This window comes from Mastigoproctus giganteus, chromosome 2 (assembly GCF_048544385.1).
Source record: "Mastigoproctus giganteus isolate SK-2022 chromosome 2, ASM4854438v1, whole genome shotgun sequence".
NCBI lineage: Eukaryota > Metazoa > Arthropoda > Arachnida > Uropygi > Thelyphonidae > Mastigoproctus > Mastigoproctus giganteus.
Window position 1 is genome coordinate 83,020,958 of NC_143576.1, and position 25,762 is coordinate 83,046,719.

A 25,762-nucleotide genomic window follows, 5' to 3' on the forward strand; every position below is an offset into this window, starting at 1 on the left:
ATACACAATTACACACACTTCTCATCCATAAAAGTTTAATAATCAGGTAAATAATTTATAGCCATCTTGTAAAATCAACTGCCTTTGCAACATTTTCAAACAACCCAAATCCACTTTAAATTTTAATTCTGTGCAGTAATGTTATCATGAAGGGAGAGAGTTCATTATCAAAAATTAAAAGTTCAAGGGTCGATCCATAAGTAATGCCTCTTGGGCGACAAATCTTTTTTGTAACTGAGTCAGCATCATGGAATTTTACATATTGCTAGTGTAGATATTAAGATATAAACATGCTAAAATAAAACTTACTGTCTGTTACCGATCTAAAATTATGAACAGACAAACTGATGTCCGTTTCTGGTGATAGAGTTCCTTTATAAGTCAGAGGAAAACTCAGCTGTCCGGCTTCATGAAAAATTAAGGAAAGTATGTATAGCAACAAGACACTATTGACATAAGCAGTGTTCTTATGTGACTTTCACGTTTTAAAGGAGGGGGTCACTGACATCTGTGACCAGCCAAGGAGCGAAAGACCAAAGTCTGTGTACACAGGAGAAAACACTAAGATTTTGAATGAAATGATTCAAAAAGACAGAACAATAACCACATATGCAATGATACAAGCAGTACGGTGTTCAAAGAGAAAAGCGCATTAACCATTTTAGGCACATCAGGTTATAGAAAAATGCTACAAATTGTACTCAAGCTATTAATAAGAGAAATAAAATTCTCCAGGCAGGAGTTCCGCCAAGACCTATTACAGAAGTGCAATAATTTTGAAGGGAATTTTATTAAAGGCCTGATAAAAGATGTTGAGACTTGGATCTTTCTTATTAGCAGTATTCTAAACGTGTCTATGGAGTGAACACATCCATCAATCCCAATGAAGAAAAACACCTCGAATTCCAGATCATTACAAAAAATTATGGCTAGAGATTTTTTGGAAGAAAGCAGGTCCAAATTTTGATTGATTTTTTTAGAGAAAGATCACACTATAAATAATATAAATACTGCCAAACACGTGATAAGCTTAATATGACTAAAAAACAAGTTAATCAGTGTACAAAGTGCGTTACATTTCAGGCGTTCGATTTTTTTTTTATTAATTGATTTTTTTTTTTTTTTTTTCCATTTCTATGTGATTAATAGAAGTGAAAAGTAAATACAGTTATCTCCTTGTCAATTAATTACTCAGATTATAATTTTACTGAACACTTAATACAACTCTATACTTTAACCTTCTCTAAACTTAGATGTTCAATTTAACTTCAATTGTATAATATTTATTAGTCTCTCCCGCATACTTTTTAGTCTCTTTTCACTCTGTATATATGTTTTCTCTTCACAAGCGGCGCCATGTTCACGAGTCATAACAATACATACGAAGTTTGCACTGACTGTATAAAGGTAACAGTACTACATTAAAACTACATTTTTCGAATTTCTTTTTTCCATGCAATTTGAATGAAAAATACATTTATTATACGTTATGGAGGCAGTAGACTTTCAATAGAAGACAACAGTATAATTATTTATCTGCGCATTTGTAGTGACGTAATTGCCCCGCCCTCTTCTCCCTTTGGCTCGAATAAATATCACTAGGAGGAAAAGTTTTTTAATGTATGGAGAGATATTAAAATAATTATTTTTCTCAACAATAAAAAGTTCTAATCAATAAAACAAAAGAATAATGAATAGTCAATTGATAAAATACAAGGAGTAGCTGGATAAAAATATCGTAGATCTGGTCTGTTAGACGAAACGAGAGAGAGTCTAGGTCTGTGTTTTAGAAAACGGCTCTATTATTTCGTATATCATGTAGCAGAAGCACGAAGTGGAATACATACGTAGTGTTTCTCCATTAGTATCAGTTCTGTCCTACATAATTCATACCTTGCTCTGAAGACTTTATCATCTGGGCATGTTTGCACACTGCAACCCTTTCCACGCCACTGCAAATGCCACTACTAGGCTCATATATTTTTTACTTGCCTCTTGGGTAACAGCTACAGTTCACGAAAAGCACTTTAGAAATTCACGTGACCGTCATAAAAAAAAAGATTTGTGGAAATGGCTGATGCGCCTCTAGACGTTATGGTATTTTGCTCACTAACAGGAAAGTACGTGGAAGTTAAATATGTGGGCTCTGAGTCTCCAACAAAGAGTGATTCAACTTTCGCTTTAGTATACCAAAAAAGATGAAAGTTCACATCTGAAAAGGAATTAAAGGTTGCTACTACATTAACAATACGAAAAGAAAGGAAAATGAGACATAATCTAAGCTATCCTTAAGTAGAAAGGCTACAATTAAAAGTGATGTTACCTTGACAACACCATATGTGGACATGTATAAATGTGTTGTCTTATGTAAGGCAACCCCTGAATATCAGCTCAACTCCGCTGGTACACGGTGATTATACAGAACCCTATATAATTGCCAAAGGTGAGAATAGCACTGTTTTGTGCAGTGTGTGTGGTGTATTGTTTAGTTGTTTCTGGCCACTTTGCCACCAATAAGGCAGCTTCCCTATTACTCGGCCACGCCACGAGGAGGCGGGTCATAACTATACAAGTGCTAGTCAACTAAATCCTTAATAACACCAGTTGTTTTAAGAAGAATTATTCAAAAGAAACACTATATAAACCAACCTATTTTTCTTAATACGTGACTACTAAATGCAACGCCATGTAGTCCAACCGTAAAAGTGACTAATTTCAGAAAAGAATTTCTGAATTTCTAATTTCAGAAAAGAATTTCTGAATTTCTAATTTCAGAAAAGAATTTCTGACAATTTCTGAATCCATGAGAATTTACAGTTTACAGAATTTAGTTATTAATGTGAATGAAATTTAATAGGTGCAGATCAGGATGAAATCCTCGAACCTGCACTCCCTTCAGCAAGCTGGTCTTGACTACATTTTAATGGAAGTATCCCACACCACACCCACCGTACAACGCTCAACTGTAAGTTGTTGCCAAAAAAATACGAGTATAGCATGTGTAAACTAGCAAGAGCAACGTTAATTAACATCGGAGATATACAAATATTCTGTGCATTTACTCTCTTAGCCCCCACCACTTTCTCCTAGACATTCATGAACTTACAGTGGGTTCGCTTTCACAAAAGTATTGGTGATTATTATTTCATCATTAGCAGATACCCGTATCCTGCACAAGAAGGTAATATGGCGTGTGCATGAATAATATACATAACATAATATCGCACGCTGGCCAAAAAAAAGCCAGTCTGATCTATCAGACTTCGAAAAATGTCTTCTCGTGGATGCACGTTTAGCAGGAGTCGCCATTCAAGAAACGAAAGACATAACTGATTTCTCAAAAGCATCCATCTCAAAGGTGCACACTGCAACCGGTTGCACCGCACAAGGAAATCGGTTCTTCCACATCTCAAAAGCGGAAATTTTGCAGAAAAACAATACTTCAAGAGCGAAGTCGTCATACTCTAAGGGGGCGCTACAGAAAAATAGGGTATCCGGTGTGCAGAAAATAACATCTGATTCAGCCAAGCCCAGAACTGCTCTATTTCAACCCGTACCATGCGCAGGGAATTGAAGAAATTGAGTCTTGTTAGTCGCCTGCCTATTCGGAAGGCAATTGTTTCAGACAAAAACAGAAAAATCTGCTTGCAGTGGTGCCAAGAACGTCGTAATTGGACAGGGAAACAATGGAAGAAAGTTATGTGGTCAGAGGATCACGATACACTTTGTTTTGCATTGGTGATAGGCAGAGAGTGTAACGAGGAGCTGGACCCTGCTTACCTTGTTGACAATCCAAAGCATCTGGAGGTGATATCATGGTATAGGGAATATTCTGTTGGCACGGGCTGTGCCGTTGATACAGGTAGAAGGTTGAATCTCATCCAGGGAGTGCCTGAACTTTGTATCAGATCTAATGCACCCTGCAATGTTACACTTTTATCCTGAAAGTGATGGCCACTTTAGGGATGATAATGTAACAGCGCATCGTGCCATAATGATTCAGAGAACATGATACGGATTTCCACCATCTTCCCTGACCCCCCACATTTAATTTATTGTATTCGCTTTTATTGCTTTAAGCTTTATTGCTCTTATTCTTATATCATAAGTAAGTTCATAATTAAACCAATTTTATTTCATGCTATATCATCAAATTCCTTTTTAACTATTTTAATGACCATGCAATTAACTCAAATTTTCATGCTGTAACTGGGTTCACTGCCTGTAATGTGCTTTACCAAATAAATCAATCAATCATTAAACAAAAACATCCACCTTGCCTAATCCTCTACAGTATTGTCGGCGGGAGGTGATTTGACACGTTCGACACTATTCTTTGTACATTTTGTATGGGTATAAGTAACTCATGGGTATTGTCAATGATATACAGAAATTTTGCTAGTAGGGAAAAGGAGGTGATTATCCCTTTGTATAAGGCAATGGTCAGGCCACGCCTTGAGTACTGCGTACAGGTCTGGAGGCCTCATTTTAAGAAGGATGTAGGGTTGCTTGAGCGTACAGAGAAGGGCGACAAGATTAGTGAGGGGAACGAAATGGTCCTCTTACCAAGAAAGGCTTAAGTTCTGCAAATTGCAGCGATTGGGACTAGGCACCTGTGAGGTGATCTGAAGGAAGTGTATAAAGCCTTGAATCAGTTGAGCACGCTGAATTATGATGGGATTCTTCCGCTTGCTCAGAGTATGAACCTGAGGGGGCATGAATTCAAATTGAGGAAAGACAGTTGTAGAATAGATGTGCGAAATTTGCCTTTACCCAGAGGTTAGTTAATTGCTGGAACGAACTTCCATCTGTCGTTGCCGAAGTTGATAGCTTAAATAAATTCAAGGAGCAACTGGACAAACTTTTAGAGGGAATGGATGTGTGATTTTTTTTTTTTTTTTTTTTTTGCTGATGCTACATAAGCTCATACGCTTGCTTTCTTGCATCACATGCCTCCATTACTACTACTACTACTACTACTTTAACCACCGTGGGCCATGAGCAACTGAAAGACGTGCGGTTTCCGCTGCGGAAGCATCCGATGAGCAAGCTCCCACAATCACGCTCTTTTGAAACTCCATGATATCTTTACTACCTCCCGTAATCACTTTGACTTGCACGACCAGATGCAAATTACCAAACGTACGAAGCTGTTTGGCTTTTTATACTGCAAACTAAGCGAAATAGTCGATTACAGATGGGGTGGTCATAACTCAGTGATCACTGAGAGTTTGTGAATATAATTATACTCTATGTATAATTATTAGTATTATCTAGTAATGTATCTATTTTTTATCCCTCTGAAGGCATTCTAGAGAGTTGTAATTATGTAGAATTGGTGCTGAAACTTCAGCATACTGCAGATTCATGTATTTGATTTGCCTGTGCCAGATGAAAGATCTGAATTTTTGTGAGGCAAAAACTAAGCACTCGTATGTGATAAATCACATGCATAAAAAGTTTACCAATAAAGTTAGCTGATTCGACAACTGACGTCATTTATTGGTAGTGTGATACAGCATAAGACTTTTACTTGTCACAAGACAGTGTTAATAGCAAATGAACACATCGTTAACTTTTACAACACAACTGTGTAAGCGAAAATTTGCGACTATGCATCATTATGGCAGATGTGTAGAAAATCTTCGGTTCAAATACTGATTAGAAAAGCTAAAAAGCACTGCAAGTGATGCAAGATTCGCAGTTAAGCGACTCATTCTAATTACATTATGTGTCTTTCACGAGAACCTCAGTTTCGAGATTAGTGTGAAATTATGTATTAATCCTAATTATAATATATGTATAATATTCAATATGAATTATATGTCACTTCCATTTACAATACATAACATATAACACTTTCTATATATGATAAACGCGAAAGAATCCTAAAACAGAAAGCTAGACAGAGAATGTCAAAAACGACACACAAACATTAATAACATTCCTGAGAAAATGTCGTGTATCGGTAAAATATCAGAAAATGAAAACAGATGCGCCGCATAATAATTTGTCTTATTTAAACTTTAAATGTAGAGTTAGGAAAGGAAACAGTTTGAATTTGAAGACCTTCAAAATAATTAAATGCTGATTGATTCTGATCTGTTAATCTTTCTGCTACTATTAAAAGAAAAGAAAAAGCTTTCCGCTTCTTCTTGCAAGACCAAGTGAGCAAGGTTCCTTGCAATTTAGTTTCATACTTCCCGAAGATCATTTTCCGTTCAGTATATAATCCCGTATCCTACAGTAGAAATATTTAATTTATGATTCTCCATGCGGATAAGAAACGCTGCCCATTCACAGTATGTAAATTATGCTTGTTTCAATTCCTTTTCCTTCCATTTTGAATTTAGTATACTCTAAAACACAGTCCTTGCTTTTGGTCAATGTCATAATCAATGCCGTCTTATTATTGGTGTAAATTCAAGTATCTGAGGGAGTAATGTGATATTAAGCGAAGAACACCTGCAGATGATGTACATACCAAACTAGCTCTTCAATTTTGCGCATAAGATATAATAGAAATTCACGGGCTTCTTAAGTCGTGATGTTAAATGGCTCTGATATCTTTACAGAGTTGTTAGTTTTATGCATGGGGCCCAAAATCGGCTACGGAGTCAAAACAGCCATCAAACTTCCTCCTGTCTCTTACAGTAGTATTTCTCAACTTCGGCCAGCGAGGGGAATCAAACTCCGTTCCTTACCGCATGGTCGAGAGAGAGAGAGAGAGAGAGAGAGAGAGAGAGAGAGAGAGAGAGAGAGAGAGAGAGAGAGAGAGAGACGCTATCCAACTCGCCATCCGCGAGAAACGTGCAGAACTTTAGGTGTAATGTTCATTCAAAAACACACCTGTGCATGATTTCTCGGTTCCCGAAGTTTAGAAACGTGACTTCGCAAACTTGATCATTCTCCAGATCCGATTTCTAAATCACTTTATTTTTGCTTACTAAACTAGTACCTCCACAGATGTATCTTGTCGATGACGAAAAACTAGAAAGCAATGCAGATTCAAGGAATACGATTTATTTTATTTCAGTAATCACAAACTTATTGATCTCTTGTAAATGATAACCAAATAAAAAAATAAGCAAAATTTAAGTTAACCTTCAAATGATTATTCAAAATAAAGTTATTCAAATAAATGACTGTTGACACTAAAGTTAATCGAATAACGGACTGTTCAAACTACAGTTAATCAAATAATTGAATGCTCTAATCAGTTTCCCTTGTTTAACTTTGCTCTTAATTAGCACATAGCACACAAATACTGAATTGACAATATTTAATGATCTATAGCGAAATTCTTCTTTAAATAGTGAATTTTCAATTGAAGTGTCGACAAAACAGATTTGCATCTAATTTTACAGAATTCCAGTTATGTTTTCGAAGGAATGAACTTCAAACTAGTATTTAATTAGCCTATTCGTTACGTATGTTAAGCCTTCAATTACAGTATATTTTATCAGAAAAGAGGAGATGATTAAAAGAAGTCATGTAACGTTTACCTAACTTGGTACTTCATTACATTTCAGGCGTATGAGGTGAAATTTGTGCAGCAGTTTTGTTTCTCTCTCTCTCTCTCTCTCTCTCTCTCTCCCAGGAGAAAGAAGAGCGCACAGAGGACATAGGTTAACCTACTGATATGATACTTGCAGATTTTGTCCTTGCGGGGGTGGGGGATGCCGCCAGTGCAACACAAGTGAATCCCTTATTGAATAGAGGCCTAAATCCAAGAAAAGGAAGGCTGTCAATCCCGGAAGGGACTGGGTATTCCCAGTCTTGCATTAAGATCCCTTGAGCCCTAGGATACAATATTTGGTTTAAAGGTCCAGAAGAATATTCTAAATAAGTGCTGAAATAAGAGTTATCGGTTGATAGATTTCGTCATTACTTTGACAACAGTAAAAATAAATGCAATGGGGCGATAATTGGAAGGGAAAAGAGCTATCACTTTTTTTTTAAGGAAATGGCTGGATGTGAGCATCCACAGAGGGAGAAACACCAGTGGAATAAGGAAGTGTAAAAAGGAAAACAAAACAGGTGCTAGCTGAATAGCATATGTGCATAAATTATGGTGTTAATAAAGAATTCTATTTGAACGCAGGTAGGCACTCTTTCAGAATCACTTATTCCGTTTTGGAAGCTGTATTAGGACATATAAACAATTTATTAGTGAAATGGGATTTGATTTTGCTAATGTTTTGAGTACAAGTGAAGAAATGCCATTAAGACCCGAAACATTCTTGGCATTAAGATTGTTCAGAATTCTTTTAACATTGTTCTGTCGCAAGATCATAGGAGGTATTGAGTGGAATGTAATGGGTATGACAAGGATGTGGTCCAAGATCATCAATACAAAAGTTGGCAGAAAAATAGGATATAGTAAGACGGCTTTGTCTTTAGCTGAAAATGCAATCGAACCATCCGATTGTAACAAATGTGGGAGTATAGATAGACACAAGTTGCGACCAATAGCTTGCTTGAAAACTAGCTTCTTGTCCAGCATGGACAAGAAGCTAGTTTTCAAGCATGGACAAGAAGCAAGTTTTATATTCTTAGCCTTTTCAGAATCGACTTTGGATTGATTAATAACTTTTTACATTTGTTGTGAGCTTTAGTATAGGCATAAAATGAAGCTTCAGATTTGAATAAATATAAAAAATAAATACATTTTCTGTTAATACTCTGAGACGACCACACGGTCACAGAAGTTCACAAGATAGAATACGAGAAACGGCACTGCTCAATACGGTGCTGTTTGTTGTATTGTCTCTATCTTGTGAACTTCTCTGACCGGAGTATAAACAAAAAATTTATTTTTTTTATTTATTCAAATCGGAAGCTTCATTTTATGCCTATACTAAAGCTCACAACAAATGTAAAACAGTTATTAATCAATCCAAAATCGATTCTGAAAAACTGCGACATGCTACATCCTTATATTTGAATAGCCTTATCATATTTAATCAAAGAACGAGATTTCAGGGTGGAATAAGGAAGAAAAGATTTCATTTCGTTCGTACAAGAATAATTTCACTCACGCGATCTGAGCAAATATTAGGATCAGAAGATTTAAAACAGTACCAGTACCCCAACCAGGGAAAAGAGGAACAGAAATCAAGTAGGTCATTCCACTTACATTCATGTAATGCCAAATAATACGAGGCTGAGAATGACCATGGGAGGGAGGGAGAGAGAGAGAGAGAATTCACTGGAGAAGAGATCATCACCAACTTGTGATCTGAAGTACCGAGATGACCATTAACTTTACCCTCGACTTTGAATTTTGAAGGAATTTTGAAGGAATGTTGATTAGAAAAAGATCAAGAATGTTGTGGTTGTAGTTTGGATTGTCTAGTATTCTGGTAGGTAAATGCACAAGTTGTGTGAGGTCATTATTAATCGCAAAAGCTTCAACACCTCGACCATCTATTAAAATCTCCAAGAAAAATTACCTTACTGTTAAAGAAATTTAGATTGGAGAAAGTCGAGTTTCAAAGCAAGGAAGCGAAAGCGATCTCAGTAACTTGTAGTGTTGAAAGAACGATAGAAGTAGAGGAGATTCCAGATTATAAAGTTTTTGACAAGGAATACCAAAGCAAATATCACCTCCGAAGTGAAAGAAATCACACAGCGAATTATTAAGACAACTGCAATAAATGGTGGTTGAGGAACCGATTATTGAGGTTCTGTTAAAAAAAAAAAAAAAAAGGACGTTTGGCTTGGCAGATTATGGACATCATTGAGTAATGGAACTGAGACTACTTTTACTCGTGAAAGGAATGAGGAAAATTTTCTGGAAGTTTAGCAATTTCGCAGATAAGTTTTTTTTTTTTTTTTTTTTATTCATGATGCACTGTGCAGATAAGGTAGGGGGGATATGTATGCATTAATGAAACTTTTGGATATGGCATACAGACAACAAGAACATACTTAGCTCATTCGGGATTTTCGCTCAGCTTGCAAAAACCTGAGTTTTCGGAGGGGGGGGACATGCTACCCTCGCCTGAGACCGACTAACAGCGGCAATCCCAAGGCAGAATGAGTTGGTCCCACAGGAGCTAGTTGTTATCGGTGACTTTGTTTTCTGTTTCAGGGAAAGGGGAAATATATTGTGTAAAAAGGATAGGTAGAAACCAGGGTATGCCTGCCACAGGAAAAAGCTGACAACATTGTAGAGCAGATATCATCTTTTAACGGCACAAAAGGTGATATTGTTGTACACATTGGCACTAATGACATTAAGAGAAGGAGATCTGCAGACTTAGACAAGTACAGGGCAATATGGTTAAATTTTAGAGTTTTCAATACTGCGCAGGCACGATAGGTTTGTTTGTTTGTTTTGGTTTTTAGGAGCATTAGCAACTAAGGCCATATTGCTCCGGGGATATGCGGTGGTTATTTCCTGACCTTTCCGCATCCTCCGTATTTGGTAGTCACGGGCTCGAACCCCAGTCTAATCAAGAAGCGTGTGCTACGAACTGCTGCTCCTGCCCACCTGGCTACGGAGGGCACGATAGGAGGGAGTATATAATGAGAGCTTTATCAATCAATTCGGCCCTGGAGAGATTGTACAAAGCTCATGGGGTTTAATTTTTCTCTGGGCTTGATTGCTGGAACAAACTTCCATCTGTTGTTGTGGAAGATGATAGCTTATATAAATTCAAGGAAGAACTAGACAAACTATTGGAGAGAATGAATATAGGTGAAATGGGAGGTGTCGTTTATTTATTATTTATTTATTTTTTTGCTGATGCTGTATAAGCTTGCTTTCTTGCATCATTTTACACTGTTAATGCTAACTCAGCCATGTTGTGAAAAGGCCCATAAAAATTCTTCGCGTCGTTAACGGGATTCGAACTCACGTCTTTTCCACCCGGTGTGGGAAATGACGATGATCAATTGTACTACCCATAAGGGCGTAACCGCTGTTCTAAGAAGGTTCAGAGTGCTTATCTAAGCGCCAAACAGTGTTTCTTTGTAGAAGCGCTTCATAAAACTATTTAAAAAACTATTATATTAGGATCACCTAGAAAGTCACTTCAAGTACCCACGTGTATTGTGTCTGTAAATTGCGTGTGTTCTCTAGCCGATTTGCCCGCTATGCTGGTAAAAAACCAAATTTTCCGGGAGAAAACCTTGACATCTACGCCAAAAACCGACTGACTCAGCCATGGAGTGAAAAAAGCTCTTCGCGTCATCGACGCGAAGAGCTTTAAAAGTTCTTCGCGTCATCGACGGGATTTGAACTCATGCCTTTTCCACCCGGTGTGAGGAGGACAGTGACGATACCACTGTGACCCAGGCAGACCATGGGCATTTCGTCCGCCGAACTCCGTTCAGAATTTTTCTCTGTACTTCAACCCGAAATTTTCTATTTTTTCATATTCTTTCGCAATGAAAATTTTCCGCCGCATATTGTAGGCCACCATAATTCTGGGGTTAAATGATGTGGTTACAAAGTTGACCACACAAATTCTAGATCATACGCAGAGCCTGCCTTTTAAATTTTCAATTCTGAGACTATAAGGTTTAGAGAAATACAGATAACTGAAACGTTCGAAGAATAAGACAGTCTTGGAGTACAAACAGAAAATTTATCCATTACGAACATTAACTACCAACAGTTAATTTATTAATTTAAAATTTGCATTTGTTGCAGTGTAAGAAAACCGAAATTCAAACTGGAATGTAATATTTCTTTGTCTGTTTTATTTCTGCTGTGTAATTTAAAGCACCTATTAAAACGCACAAAGTTTTAGTGAAAGAGGGAAAAAATGTGAAAAGAGTTCATTTCGCACCCACATGAGAGCTATGTAACGGCACTAGTTGAGAAGACATCCGAACGCCGTCGTTTGAACCTCGTGACGTTAAACCTCTAGGTAATATCTTCTTAACAGCATTCTGCATGTCATTTCAAAATCTAGTATGATGAAAGGAAAATTTAATTTTTTTTCCGTGCAGTCTCTAACAACAAAAATTATTTGTAAACCGTTTTATCCATAAATTGTAAGAGCTGATCCCGGAAGCAGTAATTCTGTAGAAGCATGTGGGATTTCTTTCCTTGAAACTGTCCTGGGGGTAGAGGAAGCAATTTTCAAACCGTTGGATATATCAAAGAGGCTGTTATCTTTTTTTTCATTAGTTTATGCACGAAATGGTTGAATAATTTCCATACTGTTTTTTAAAGTCAAAGACAGTCACAGAACTGAACAGATGTTCCGAAAATAACAAAATCAAGAAACGTTCCCTTCAATTTCCCATCTTTTGATTTTTTTAACTTCATTCTGCTGGGTTTTGTTTTAAAAGAAATGGCATTCAGATTAGGTGGATGTAGACTGCTTCTATGGGGTAACGTCATAACGATGATGATATACATGAGTGATACCAACTGAAAATTAAACTGGAATTTAGCTAGAATTTACCTCGAATGTTTAACTTAATATCATAAAACTGCAGCATTAGTAAGAGAAAATGATGCAAGGAGGCGAACTCTTTCTGTATCAGCCAAAAACAAATAATAATAATTAAAATAATCATACTATTTCCATTTCCAATTCTGCTTTAAACTTAGCCAGATTCACCACTACGTTGAGAGGTACGTAACTTATTCAAACGTTCGACAACTCGTTGCCTATAAGTGATCTCCATGAGATCCAATCTTCTGTTATTCCCTGAGATTTTACATCTGTGTCCTCTGGTTCGTCTCTCACCAACAATGGAGAACAGACATTCCTCATTCACTTTACTCAATCCCTTCCGTGCCTTATACACCTCAATTAGATCTCCCCTTAGATGTCAGATTGTCAAACTTTGTGGTCACACCTGCTAAGCCGTTCTTTGTATGCGCATCACTTTGCACTCATGACCAATCGAATAGTCCTCTGAAACCGCTCCAGAAATTCTTGGTCTTTTTTTTTTTCAAGTGTGGTCTCCAAACTGAGTGCATTATTCCAAATGCATCCTAACCATCGCCTTGTAAAGAAATAAGGATAATAATATCCTTCTCCCTACTAGAAAAGGCCTTATAAATTACAGATAGAAGACCGCATACGTTTCTATTTGTTCCAAAGGTAGCGGGTTCGAATCCCACCTCCGGCTTGGATCAGAGTAAAATGCAAAAAAACTTTGGGAGGTGTATTATGTAATTTGAACTATATTTTTAATGGAAATTTCTAAATTTGCTCATCAAGTCAGATTTTTTTACAAAATAAAAAAAAAACACGAAAATATTGATAGAGGTGCTTCCGATTTCTTTGCAGATTTTACAAATAAATTATTTTTATATGAAAATACCGATAAAAATACGTAAAAACAATATCAAAGGCTACATCCACTTGTCAAGCATAGATGGCCGCAAACTGGATTTCTTAGACTGGGTAAAATTTGTGCTTTTTTGACTTCCTCGCTTCTTCAGCTAGTTTCGGTGGCTGTTTCTCTTTTTTAGCATCCAGCAAAATAGTCTTATGGGCTTTTTTCAGTACGTGGCTGAGTTAGTCGATGTCAGACGTAGATAGCAAGGGTCTTCCCCCACCCCCGGAAACTCGAGTTTTTCGAATAGCAAGACAGGCAAATCGACCAGAGAACACGCGAAATTTATGAACGTAATAAATATGGAGATATACGTCCGTTCGGGATGCCCTAGTATGACAGTTTTATTTGTTTTCACTTAAACTAGTTATTTGGGAAATAATATAATTGACATGAGAATGTAAGAAGGCTGCAATAGGAGTGTTAAGGGTATCGTAACACTCATATTGGAGCTTGGTTTTCTGAACTTCGCTAGCATGGCGCTCATGTCCGTCTCATTATCTGGGTATTTACTGATTCCTGAAAAACTGGGCGCTACATTTTTAAAGCCAGCCCAAGCATCCTTTTCAGTTTGGTTCAAGGATTCTTCAAATGCAGATTCTAGCAGCAGGGTGCGGATTTGAGGCCTAACAAAAATTCCTGCTTTAATGATTTTTTCGTATGTAAGCGATTGAAATTTAGTGCAGACATACTTGAAACAATTTCCTTCTTTATTTAAAGCCTGGACGAACTGTTTCATTAAACCTAGCTTTATATGCAGAGGAGGTAACAGTTTGTTTCTAACTACTAGTGGCTCTTTTTTAATGTTCTTTGAACATGGTGTCAGAGACTGTATCGGTGGCTATACTTTCCTTTTCCCAATGTTCATTTTTTTCTCGACTGTCCCACTGACACAGAAATAAATGTATTTTTGTGTAACCATGTTGCTGGCCTAATAACAAATCAAAAACTTTAAACTTTACACATTAACTGATCCTTGTATTTGCTTTTTTTCGAAAAGAAGCTTCATTTTTTCGAGTTTTCTTTTCGGTATGCTGAATGAGCTACAGGAATAAATGCACACTTGTTTCCATTATGAAGGAAACTCCTTTGAGGCTTTTCTTCGATGAATCAAAAAATAGCGTCCACTCTGTTGGTTGGTTGGTTGAAAATTCCAAAAAAGTTTCATAACTGCAAGAATGTTGTCGCATTACATCATTGAGCTTTCTCTGGAAAAATGAGTAACCAATTTACACCATGATATTTATACCGTGAAATCGATATTTATACTGTGAAAAGACTGTTCCTGAGGCCAAAAGATCCTTGGATTTCAGTCTTCATCCTAAAAGCTCCAAATCCTTAGAACAGATTCAAATTTCTCACGAGATTCGATGAGTTCACTTTTTTTGTAAACAGCTATGGTTTAGAGTTGTGAAATTCATCGCCACAATTGTTGAAATTGCAAATGACAGATTACTCGGAATCTGATAGCATATCTGAATTTGATCGTATCAATAGTTTAGGTCCATGGGGTACTGGCCTTAGAGCTGAAGTAATGTTTCTGGAGATTTAAGGAACATTTAAGGAACAAAAACAGCAGTCATTAATGATAGTGAAGTTTCCACCACTACATGAGAACGCAAATGTTGTAGCTTTCTTTTTAACACAATTAAAGAAATAATCGCAGTCCCTCCACAAGTGTACGGCACACTTCACAGAAGGCCCAACCTTTCTGCAACACCCAGGAGTTGCCACTGTGAAAGACAAAATATGAAAATCACATTACAAGCAGATACCAATTAGCACGACTGCACCAGAAAAAAAAAAATTGAATGCGGCAGAATGGAACGCTAATCTAAAAAAAAATAATTCTCATCGCTTGTAAAAAAGCTGTAGATGATAAGTAAAAAAGGATTCGATTTTCTCAATTAGCACTAAAATTACACCCGGAAACACCATGAATTTTTGAAATATCAAAATCTATGCAGAGCATTGTTATCAGCTGTAACTCTCTATGTTTAAAAAACCTTCAAATAAAGGAACCACTGGGTGGAAGCGATCATAGTGATGTGGAATTTATTTAAAGATATAACTACCGATAAGGGTAAGGTAAAGTGGAAATTTTCCTTTAGTAAAGGCGATTACAATGGTTTAAGACAGTTTTAAATTCTCTTCAGTGGGACCCAATGATGCTACTACCAAAAATGCATTTTACACCTACTAAGAGATATATATATATATATACACAGTTCAACAAAATTAACAGAACAAAATGTTTTTCATGAATATTTTATTGTGAACAGTGTCGCCGAAGGCGAATATTTGCAATAGGCATCCTGGCAAGCAAATTCCGAGTGTCCAATAGAAATCGGTCTACCACCTTACAGAGCCACACATTATGCAAATTATTCATGCTTATAACAATACGGGTTACGACTTCATACCAGAGTTTTGGCTTGCTCAGTAGGATAGCCATATATGGAGTACTCAGAATGGCAAGTCATCGTCGTTTAAATGATTCTTTGAATAACAGGCCATTGGACAACTTCAAACCGGGCTGTCACAGGCGGAGTTGGCGCGGCTTAATGTGTCACGCAGTGTCTTCTTGGAACTATGGAAGCAGTTTCAGGAGATAGGAACCATTACAAGAAGAGCTGGCCAAGGGGGCGGACTGCTACGTCAACAAGAACAAACCGCTATCTGGCTCTAACAGCAAGACGGAACCGTACGATGTTCTCCATGAACTGTCTCTTAAAGTTGCTGGGGCAGGTGAAAACATTTTCAACCGGACTATGTTAAGAAGACTCAATTCAAGTGTACTCCACGTAAGGAAGCCAGTGGTTTGCATCCCATTAATCCCAAACCACTGCAGAGCTCGTCGAAACTGTTGCCATAAACACGTGACTTGGAGCCCTGACAAATGGGGTACAGTTCTGATATCTGATGATTCCCGTTTTAGCCTACAAACCGATTCTAGACGTTATTTCATCTGGAGACAACGAGGAATGCGGCACCGTCCCTCCACCATTAGAGAAAGCGATACTAACGGTGGAGGCAGTGTTATCAAGGAAGAATTATCAACGGCCGCTTGTTTGTTGTTTTGGTTTTTAGGAGCATTAGCAACTAAGGCCATATTGTTCCGCGAATATGCGGTGGTCATTCCCTGACCTTTCCGCATCCTCCGTATTTGGTGGTGGGCTCGAACCCCGGTCTAATCAAGAAGCGTGTGCTATGCACTGCTGCTCCTTCCCACCTGGCTACGGAGGCGCCCATCAACGGCCGCACCACTCTTCATTTTTGATAGGGCTACCGTAGCTGCGCAGAGATACCGAGAACAGTCCTCGAACCCTATGTACGACATAGGGTTCGAGGACTGTTCTCCGCATCATGCACAACAACGCCACTGCACATAGAGGAGGAACATGGAGGAACATCTTGAAACTGAAGATATCCAACGGCTGCCGCAGCCAGCACGATAACCAGACTTAAATCCGATGGAACATGTGAGGGACGGCGTCGCATTGCGCGCCAACAGCTAACTCCTAGGTCAGCTGGTGAGCTAAAGCTTGCGGTGGTGGAAGAATGGATTTGTTGTCACAGAATCTTATAGACGCCCTTATATGGAGCATAGTTCACTGCTGTCAGGCCTGTTTAGTCGTTGGAAGGGACTATACACCATACTGATGTCATGTGACCATATTTTCGAGCATCTTGTATGACTTCTGTAATGTGACCATCTTGGTAATTCTTATACAATCCCTATAAATATCCCTTATACTTGTCCGAAGTTCCTCGTTGTCTTCTCATTTCATCGCTATTCTATGGTACACCGCATACCAAATTTTGTCCAGCTTCATCGCAAGCTGCACGAGTTACACCACGTTTTCTACGTATTGTGTTAATTTTGTCCAGCAGTGTAGTTCAAGGTTCGGAACTAAACGGATATCAGATAAACTGACGAAAATAGTTTAAGAAAAGAAATCGTGTGGGATAATTATAAATTAACAGGAAACACAGAAGTCTACAATAAGTATAAAGTAGTTTGTAATCAAGTTATTGGAGTGGTGAAGGGGGTAGATAGGCTAAGGAAAATTATGAGAAATCTTGGCTAATAATGCAAAGATTTCTTTGCTTATGCTAACACTAGGAGAAAGAATTATCAAAGAATAGCTGAACTAATCCTGAATAGACTGCTGACAAGCCGAATAAATATTTTACATCTAAAAATAAAACCTCTTAATTCATAAAAACTTATTCATGTGAAGTATCTCAGTAGCCTGTGCCAGTTCACAGGAAAAAAATGTAACACTAGGGTCACCAGGAATGTTAATTCAACTACACAAATGTATTATGTTCGTGAATTGCGTGTGTTCTCTGGTCTAATTGCCTGTTTTTCTGGAAAAAAAAACTCGAGTTTCGGGGGTGGGAACCTTATTATCTATGCCGGAGACCGACCAGGTTATGTAACTCAGCCATGTTGTGAAAAAGACCAATAAAAATTCCTGGCGTCACTGACGGGATTCAAACTCGTGTCTTTTTTACCCGGTGTGGGAAGGCGGTAATAATGCTAACTGTGCTACCCACGATGGTGGAAACCAAAGTATACCTAATTGTACGTAGAAGTTAAATGATTTTATGATAATTATAACTGAAAAGATGAAAGATACCGGAAGAGAAATTTTTGAAGCTAAAAATAAATAAGGTACCTTGTGCTAATGGAATCTATTAGGTTTTTTTTTCCTGTTATATTAAAAGAAGAGTAAACAGGGTAAACAAACCGTTAGCCAAAATTTGAAAGGATACTGGAAGAGAAATTGTTGAAGATAAAAATAAATAAGGTACCTGGTGCTAATGGAATCTATTAGGTTGTATTAAAAGAAGGAATAAAGTGGGTAAGAAAACCGTTAGCCAAAATTATGAGAAAAACTTGGATTGGAGGATGTCCTTACAGACTGAAATGTGCAAATATCTCTCTTATACACAAAAAGGGAGATCAAAGGGCAACATTATTAATTACAGTTCCATAAGCTTCATTTCTGTGCCAGAAAAAGTAATATAGTGGATTAACGAAGTAACGCAAGATCATCTTGAGAGGATGCAGTTATGTGATAAGCAGAGCATAGATTTGTTAATGGGAGATTTTGTCTGGCCAGTCTTAAGTGATTAGTTACTGCGAGGTAGTTACAAAGGGACCGGATGCAAAAAATAATTGACTTCATATTCTGTATTTAGGTTTCAGTAGGAATTTTCATACTGTTCCAATTTTACGGATGCTGTAAAAATTGGAGCAGTGTGGCATTGCCAGCAAATTACTTTAAATTGGAAGAACAACTAAAGTTTAACAGTGATAACTGCAAGTATTGCATCTGGCTAACAACAATTATAACTAGTTGAGCTGTACCATACTGAAGCTAATGGAGAATGAAAAAGACCTAGGGGTAATTGTACAGTTCGACAAAGTTCTCTGGACAGAGTAGACAGGCTACTTCACGGTGTTCTGTCAATGACATTCAGGAATTTTAGCAGCAGAGACAAACAGGTAATTAGGTCGTTGTATAAGGCAATGGTTGGGCCAAATCTTGAATACAACATACAGTTTTGGAAGCCTTATTTTAAGAAAGATATAGGTCTTTTTGAATGGGTCCCGAACTAGGGCGCGTGTCCCGACCCGCGTCCTAGTTCACCTGAGTTGCTTCGATTTGTATAACGACTCGCTGGTCATAATGTTTGTTCGTCTGCGCGGGTAGCACAGTGGTATCGTCACCGTCCTCCCCACACCGAGTGGAAAAGGCCCGGGTTTGAATCCCGTCGATGATGCGAGGAACTTTAATGGGCTTTTTTCACTCCGTGGCTGAGTTAGTTGGTCTCAGGTGTAGATAGCAAGGTTTCCCCCCCAAGAAATTGGGGTTTTTTCGTCCAGCAAACAGGAAAATTGACCAGAGAACACACGCAATTTACAGACAAATAAATATATGGGTAGATGTAAGAAATTTACGGGTGACTCTAATATAATAATTTGAATTTGGTCATAATGTATACCATCGATGTATTCATAGTTCAGCAGAATCAGGCTATATTCCACAGAAAACGTTTTTTTTTTTGTCTGCCTTATTCCTTAAACGGAATGATTGTCACTAATAAGACAACTAATTGGTCCGTAGCCAATTAGGAAATGATTTTTAGTAAGTAAGAAAAAAAAAAAGATTTAATGAGCTCAATAAAGTTACCCCAGACGTTTTGAATGCTGAGAATCTTCTGTTATTTAGCATTTATTATCAGTAAAGAAAAATTACACAATTTTGGCGAAATTTCAGATTTTAAAGTTCTCATTTCAAAAAATATCAAAAAAAAAAAAAAAAAGAGGAGAATATATCACTTCAGAAAGTTAAACTATCCGTTTAACTTTCTGAAGTGATATATTCTCTCCCAGAACGTCTCTCTCTTAAGCTAAATCGCTAAATACAATATCGCAGTACTGGCTTGAGGTTTCATTTTTATGTGTGCTAAATTGGGTTTTGGCATTCAGTACATACAAGGATGGTCATAAAGTCCTTTTTTAACTTTAAAAAATGAATATCTCTAAAACTATAAATCGTACCGGAAACTATTATACGACCGACTTGATTGATATTGCATAGATATATATACTGCTTTCCCCCTGACACTGAGATCATATATCATGCTAATCAATAATCTTCATACAATGGCTAGTCACCTGATTTGTGGAGATTTTAACCTACCACCCTCACTTGCAAACTACAGTTGCTGCTAATGGCTAATCTTGCCTCTTGAAATATTAAAATCAAGAGATGCCAACCGATTTCACGTTATCCTTTGCTCTGCATCATGTCATAAATACCACAAAAAACTATTCACCGGAAAGATCCTTTATATCAGACCACAGTTCCATTGCCACTCTTCAATACGTGATGTACTGAAATCAAGATGTCAGTACATCACGTGATTTCAATACATCACATCAAGTGAAAAAAAGAGTGGCCAACTTACCGAAGTTCTTAAATACGGAAAAATTTCTTAATACAGCAAAATGCATTGCCTGGAATGTTTTACGAACCCCTCATCCAGACCTAGCTGTTCACATACTGACTAGATGGCTTGACTCTGTCACCTTACTGTAGCGTCCTTACTGTAGCGTCACATGGTGAAACCCCAAACTGGAAGAAACATTCTGGACAAAACAGACGCTGCAAAAGATATGGAAAGCTTATGGCACTGCTGAAGACAAGATCCAGTATTTTCTGACAATGGCACTGTTCCATAAACAAAACGCAGCTGCAATTAAAAATATACACAGGACATTTGAAATTAATGAAGCGCTACCATATACTCTACCACAAAATAAGTTTCCACCTTTTATCTCTCCAGGAGAATGAATGCAAAGCCTAGCTGAGCTCCACAAGTATAAGGCCCGTCCAACCGCTTCATCTTGACATGAAGCCGGTTCCTCACAAACATGAGTTGCTGTTTGGTTGTTAACAAACCGCAACTCATAGCAGCTGTAAGCTCTGTGACAATCAGCCACCGAAGGTTTAAATAACGCCACATTTCATAATTAAATGTCATTAACTAAACTAAACTATTATATTAGGGTCACCCGGTAATCTCTTACATATACCCATAAATGTATTATGTCTGTAAATTGTGTGTTCTCTGGTCGATTTGCCTGTTTTGCTGGACGAAAAAACCCTAGTTTCAGAGGGGGAACCTTGCTATCTATGCCTGAGACCAACTCAGCCACACTGAAAAAAAAGCCCCATTAAAAGTTCCTCGCGTCATCGACGGGATTCGAACCCGGGCCTTTTCCAACCGGTGTGGGGAGGACGGTGACGATATCGCTGTGTTACCGCGCAGACAATCAAATGTCATAGAACATGACATTTGATGGTCTGCGCGGACAATCAAATGTCATAGAACATGCCTCATAGATCCTCTGCTTTATATATATAATTCCATTGAATAGATTCTCATTTTTCATCTCCTTACCGCTACGGCCTTCGAGAGTAGCACAGTGGTTACAAGGTTATAATCACCATCCTCCCACACCCTATCGACAAAGCCAGGGGTTCTAATCTCATCAATAACGTGAATAACTTTTGTGGTTTTCTTCACATTGCATCTGGGCTATTCGGGCGAGGGTAACATAGTTTTTCTCCCTCAAATTCAGTTTCCTTTTTGTCCAGGCAGACAAGAAAATTTACGAGAGAACATACGCAATTTACAGACATACGTAAATACTTGTATGAGCTACTTTGTAGATAGGGTAACGCGAGAGTCAAAAATTTTTGTTTGTTTTCCCTTCTTTACGGTTTATAAGAAATAGCAGTTCATTACTTCACGTCACTGTCTTCAGATAAAATTTAAAAGTTTCTGAAGCAGAATTGAATTTAAATGCGGGAGAAATGAGTCCATATATGCTGAATCATTATTCAGTATTCGTATATGTACGTATCATTATATGCCAGCTCATTATTAATCCATTTTCATTCTTGGTAACTTACTCTTTGAAATATGATTTACTGGTTATTCAGACTTGTAAGGTTGCAATCTTAAGTAATAGATCTTATTATTTAATCTCAAGTATATATAGAAACCTCCCCTGAATACAAAGATGCTCTCATCATTATGGCAAAGGATTTGCTTACCTCTTTTGCTGCCTCCCTTAATATAATTGGATAGATCCCACCCACCTCAGGTGCCTTTTTCATGTTGAGCTTCAAAATTTTTCTTCCCCCTTCCTCTCAGTTATCACAAAATGATTTAGCTCCCTGCTTGATAAGAAATGAAAAGAATTGAATGAAATAATTCTTCATGTGTGAATGTAAATGCAAATCAGCTTGTCAGTAACCTGAGCAGATTCATTAACAATGAAACCACTGATATCAAGTGGACCAATGTGATCCATCTCCTTCCTTCTAATGTTTACATGAGTGAAGTCTTTGCTTCTTTTCTTTGCATTCTTTACTAGAGAAGTTACATAAACTGCCTTAGCTTGTCTAACCTCCTTTGCGACTTGATTGCAGACTAGTGTATATCTACCGTACGCTTCTGTATCACCTAATAATTTATATGCATTCCATGCAATTTTCTTCTCCCCAATGAGTCTCATTAGTTCATCTGATATCCATTTAGGTCTAAGCCTTTGAACAGTATTTCTTAGTTGATATGAAAAGCCTACTAGCTTCTACGATTACCTCTCTATTGTTTAGTTGGTTTTAATGGAGGTTTTCTGGCACAAGGGTAACTAATGACAAATTGTGAATGTTTCCCATTTATAATTTGCTTTTAGTAACATCATCACTTGGACACACTATAGAGTATTTAAAAACTGTCTGACTTACAAACGAATTATATGAACTTCGGATAACAACTAAACTAATTTTAAAAGCTTCAGTGCTCTCGAATCGACAAAATTATGTAAGATCAGAGGGAACTGAAAAAAACATCTGACAAAAGCCATCGACTCAGTTCGTAAATGAGAAAAGGTAGCCGCGCTTGAATTTTATTTTGAAATTTAATTGAATTTTGGTTAACAATATTGTAAATATACGCACTTGTGTAAATATTATAAATAATTGTAATCGTGGATTTTTGTAAACCCTTCTTATATTGTAAATAATCGAATTCTTGCATTTTTGTACACCCTTCTAGGCGGTCGGCTGTGTATAAGGGGTGAAAGCAAACACTTGCTACTTTAATAAACGTATTTAATAATAATAAATAAATACCGACAGAGAAGAACGACTCTGAAATATCCACAGAACATTTGTGTGACTATTTGTTGCGGGAAACTCATTCTAAAAAACTAAGAAGAAATAGAATCCTCTGCAGATAGAAAAACCAGGAGCATGAGTTAGACTTGTTTGAAGTATTAAGCGAATGCAGAGAAACTTGGATATGAACATTACTAGAAAATTCTTGTGTAAATTGCATGTCAGTGCTGCAACCTGAGCTGCAACCTTTTTCGTTTCAGCAGCATCAAGCATCAGTTTCGTGATAAAGTTGGATACAGAGGCAAAGTACTAGCTCCGCGAATATTCTTGTACAGAACTGCTAGAGAATATAGGCCTTCTACAATGTAGGCAATTTTCACTGATGATAGTGAACAAAGGTGCAAAATGATGCATATGTGTATATTCTTTACAATTTAATGAAAATGAATTCCTATTTTTTCCGTTTTTTTTTTTTTTTTTTCATTTTTCATTTCAATATATTTTTCAAAAAGGGGCGTTATTGTGTAACGTTTGACAATTTTCGATATCATTTTTTTCCAATCGACAGAATGAGTCTTTTAAATAGGTAAACAGAATTAGTTAAACCTAAGGAATTAAATTATATATTAAGATTTTTAAAAATGTGTAACATTTAAAAGTAGCAGCGTTGTTGAGTCCCTTCCCCTCATAGTAATTAAATATTAATTAGTCTCAAGCAGCAAACAGCAATAACAAGTATACTAAACTAAGAATAGAAATCAAAAATATTTTCTGGGCAATTATTTATATCCTACCGAATACAAACAATTAATCTTAAAAGGCGAAACAGGAAAGGATCACAGAATTTGAATATCAGAAGAGGAGAAATTCAGTGCCCTTCTAAAATTCTCAAACAACTAAGAGAAGATTTTAACAAGCACAATTCTTACTGTTTCTGTATTCCACAGTTGTGGCAATTTTCTGTCTAGAGTTCTAATAACGTGGCGAAAACGTTAAATTTTAATGCCTGAACAGACAATTAGGTGCATATTCTTATGGTGTAATGGTTCGCCACAATAAATGTGATGAAAGTTTGGAATGCTGAAATGCAATTAGCAACTAAATGGGAACCGTTAACCTTTTGGGAAACGTTAAAAGAAGAACACTAGTTGAAGGCAACTATCCATCTTGTGTTGTGAACATTTATGACGATCACAGTTCCACCGCTTCTATTGGTGGTATCCCAAATCAAACGGAATCACAGATGGAATCTCTATTACTTTACCCCGACAAAGATCACTGGAGCATGACATCATACAAATTATATAATATGCTGTCCCTCATTCTTTAAGGATTAAATTACGTAACTCTAAAAACAATTTGTAAACTGTGTCCATCTGTCATTTCGCGATCTCCTCGGAGAAAGTAGAATCAAACTCTTAACTCTTAATGGCCTCCTATTTCATCCAGGGGAACGAGGGAGATAAAGAGAGAAGTCATGAATTATGTTTGGAACCAAAAATTTTACCACATGGGTATTAATCACTACCGTCAGTAGTCATGCAGCTATTCGTTTGAACAAGTTGTCAAAACTTTTTCATATAGGTCGAAGCTAGGTTTAGATCTAAAACTGACTCCTCCAGATATTTTATTCTCTATGTTCTTTGATCCCAAGGATATTGTTAATAATATATGTTGATCGGGCAATTGTTTTCATCAAATTTTATACACAAAATCATTTATTGCTATCAAATAATTTAAAATAAAATCATCAAGCAGACCACCCCATCAAAATAGGAGTTCACCAATAAAAATAAAATGAAATAACGTAGCCATTCAAAGGAATTAATGATAGAGAAAGACTGTCTCCTAGAAGAATTCTTAGGGAAACCTATCTGCTATAATCTTTAACGCTGATAAAATTTTGATGAAGTTCATTAAAATTTTTAAAAAAAGATAAAAATATTTTACCAAGATGTTTTTAACTTCAAAATATAATAGAAATTATTGAAAACATTCATCCAAGTGATTTTCATGCGATATGTTTATACGCTACCAAGGTACATTTTTTGTATTATTCTGAATGTTGATTTTCCCTGGAATACGCTGTGTACTTCAACTATTAGAAATAAAAGATTCTTATTCGAATTATAAACATTACATCTAACGTTCAGACAGAATTTTTTCGTGTTTATTTATTATCAATATCAATAGTTTAACAATTTTCCTTTTTCGTGAACTTGTACAAAAGCTGAGAAAATAAAAAGAAATCTAATTGTGGGCACTCTAGTTTTTCCGAACTATCGTATATTCTATCTTTACCGACCTGCATGATTCTTTACTTCTCTTTCAGTGCTTGCTTCATAAGACTGATTCTATTTCTATTTCAACATAGGGCACGATGCAATCACCTGCTCTTCCTGTTGTAATCAATGCACTTCCTCTCTCTTAAGACTTGATCAATCGATCAGAAAAATCTTCGATCAAACAACACATCCAGAGTACACTTACAAAGATATTGTTAACAATGAGTTCTATCGTGGAACTTTTCAGAGTAACTGTTATAATAAGGTTGGGGAGTTTCCGGACTTTTAATAATATCAATATTCACTGTTAAAATTATTTATTTTCCTTATGTTTTCTCCAGAGCATAAGATTCCAGTTTCTGCTCACTTGGCCGTTCTTATGAGATAAACGTATGAGACAAACATTGACAGGAAACTTGGCTTGCTAAAAATAATAAAGGCGCTCTAACTAATAAT

At 36.9% G+C, this 25,762-nt stretch overlaps 1 protein-coding gene and 1 long non-coding RNA gene across 3 annotated transcripts in view; one reads left to right on the forward strand and one right to left on the reverse strand.

The window, feature by feature from the left end:
• The window catches only part of LOC150089371 (uncharacterized), a 200,324-nt gene extending 176,204 nt beyond the window's left edge, over positions 1-24,120 (reverse strand). Inside the window, exon 1 of the long non-coding RNA XR_016547930.1 lies at positions 23,951-24,120. This is a non-coding gene — a long non-coding RNA (uncharacterized LOC150089371). The remainder of the gene's footprint in view (positions 1-23,950) is intronic.
• Positions 1-25,762, forward strand: part of LOC150089374 (uncharacterized) — a 117,319-nt gene that overhangs the window by 12,855 nt on the left and 78,702 nt on the right. The gene's annotated exons all lie outside the window — the stretch shown is intronic.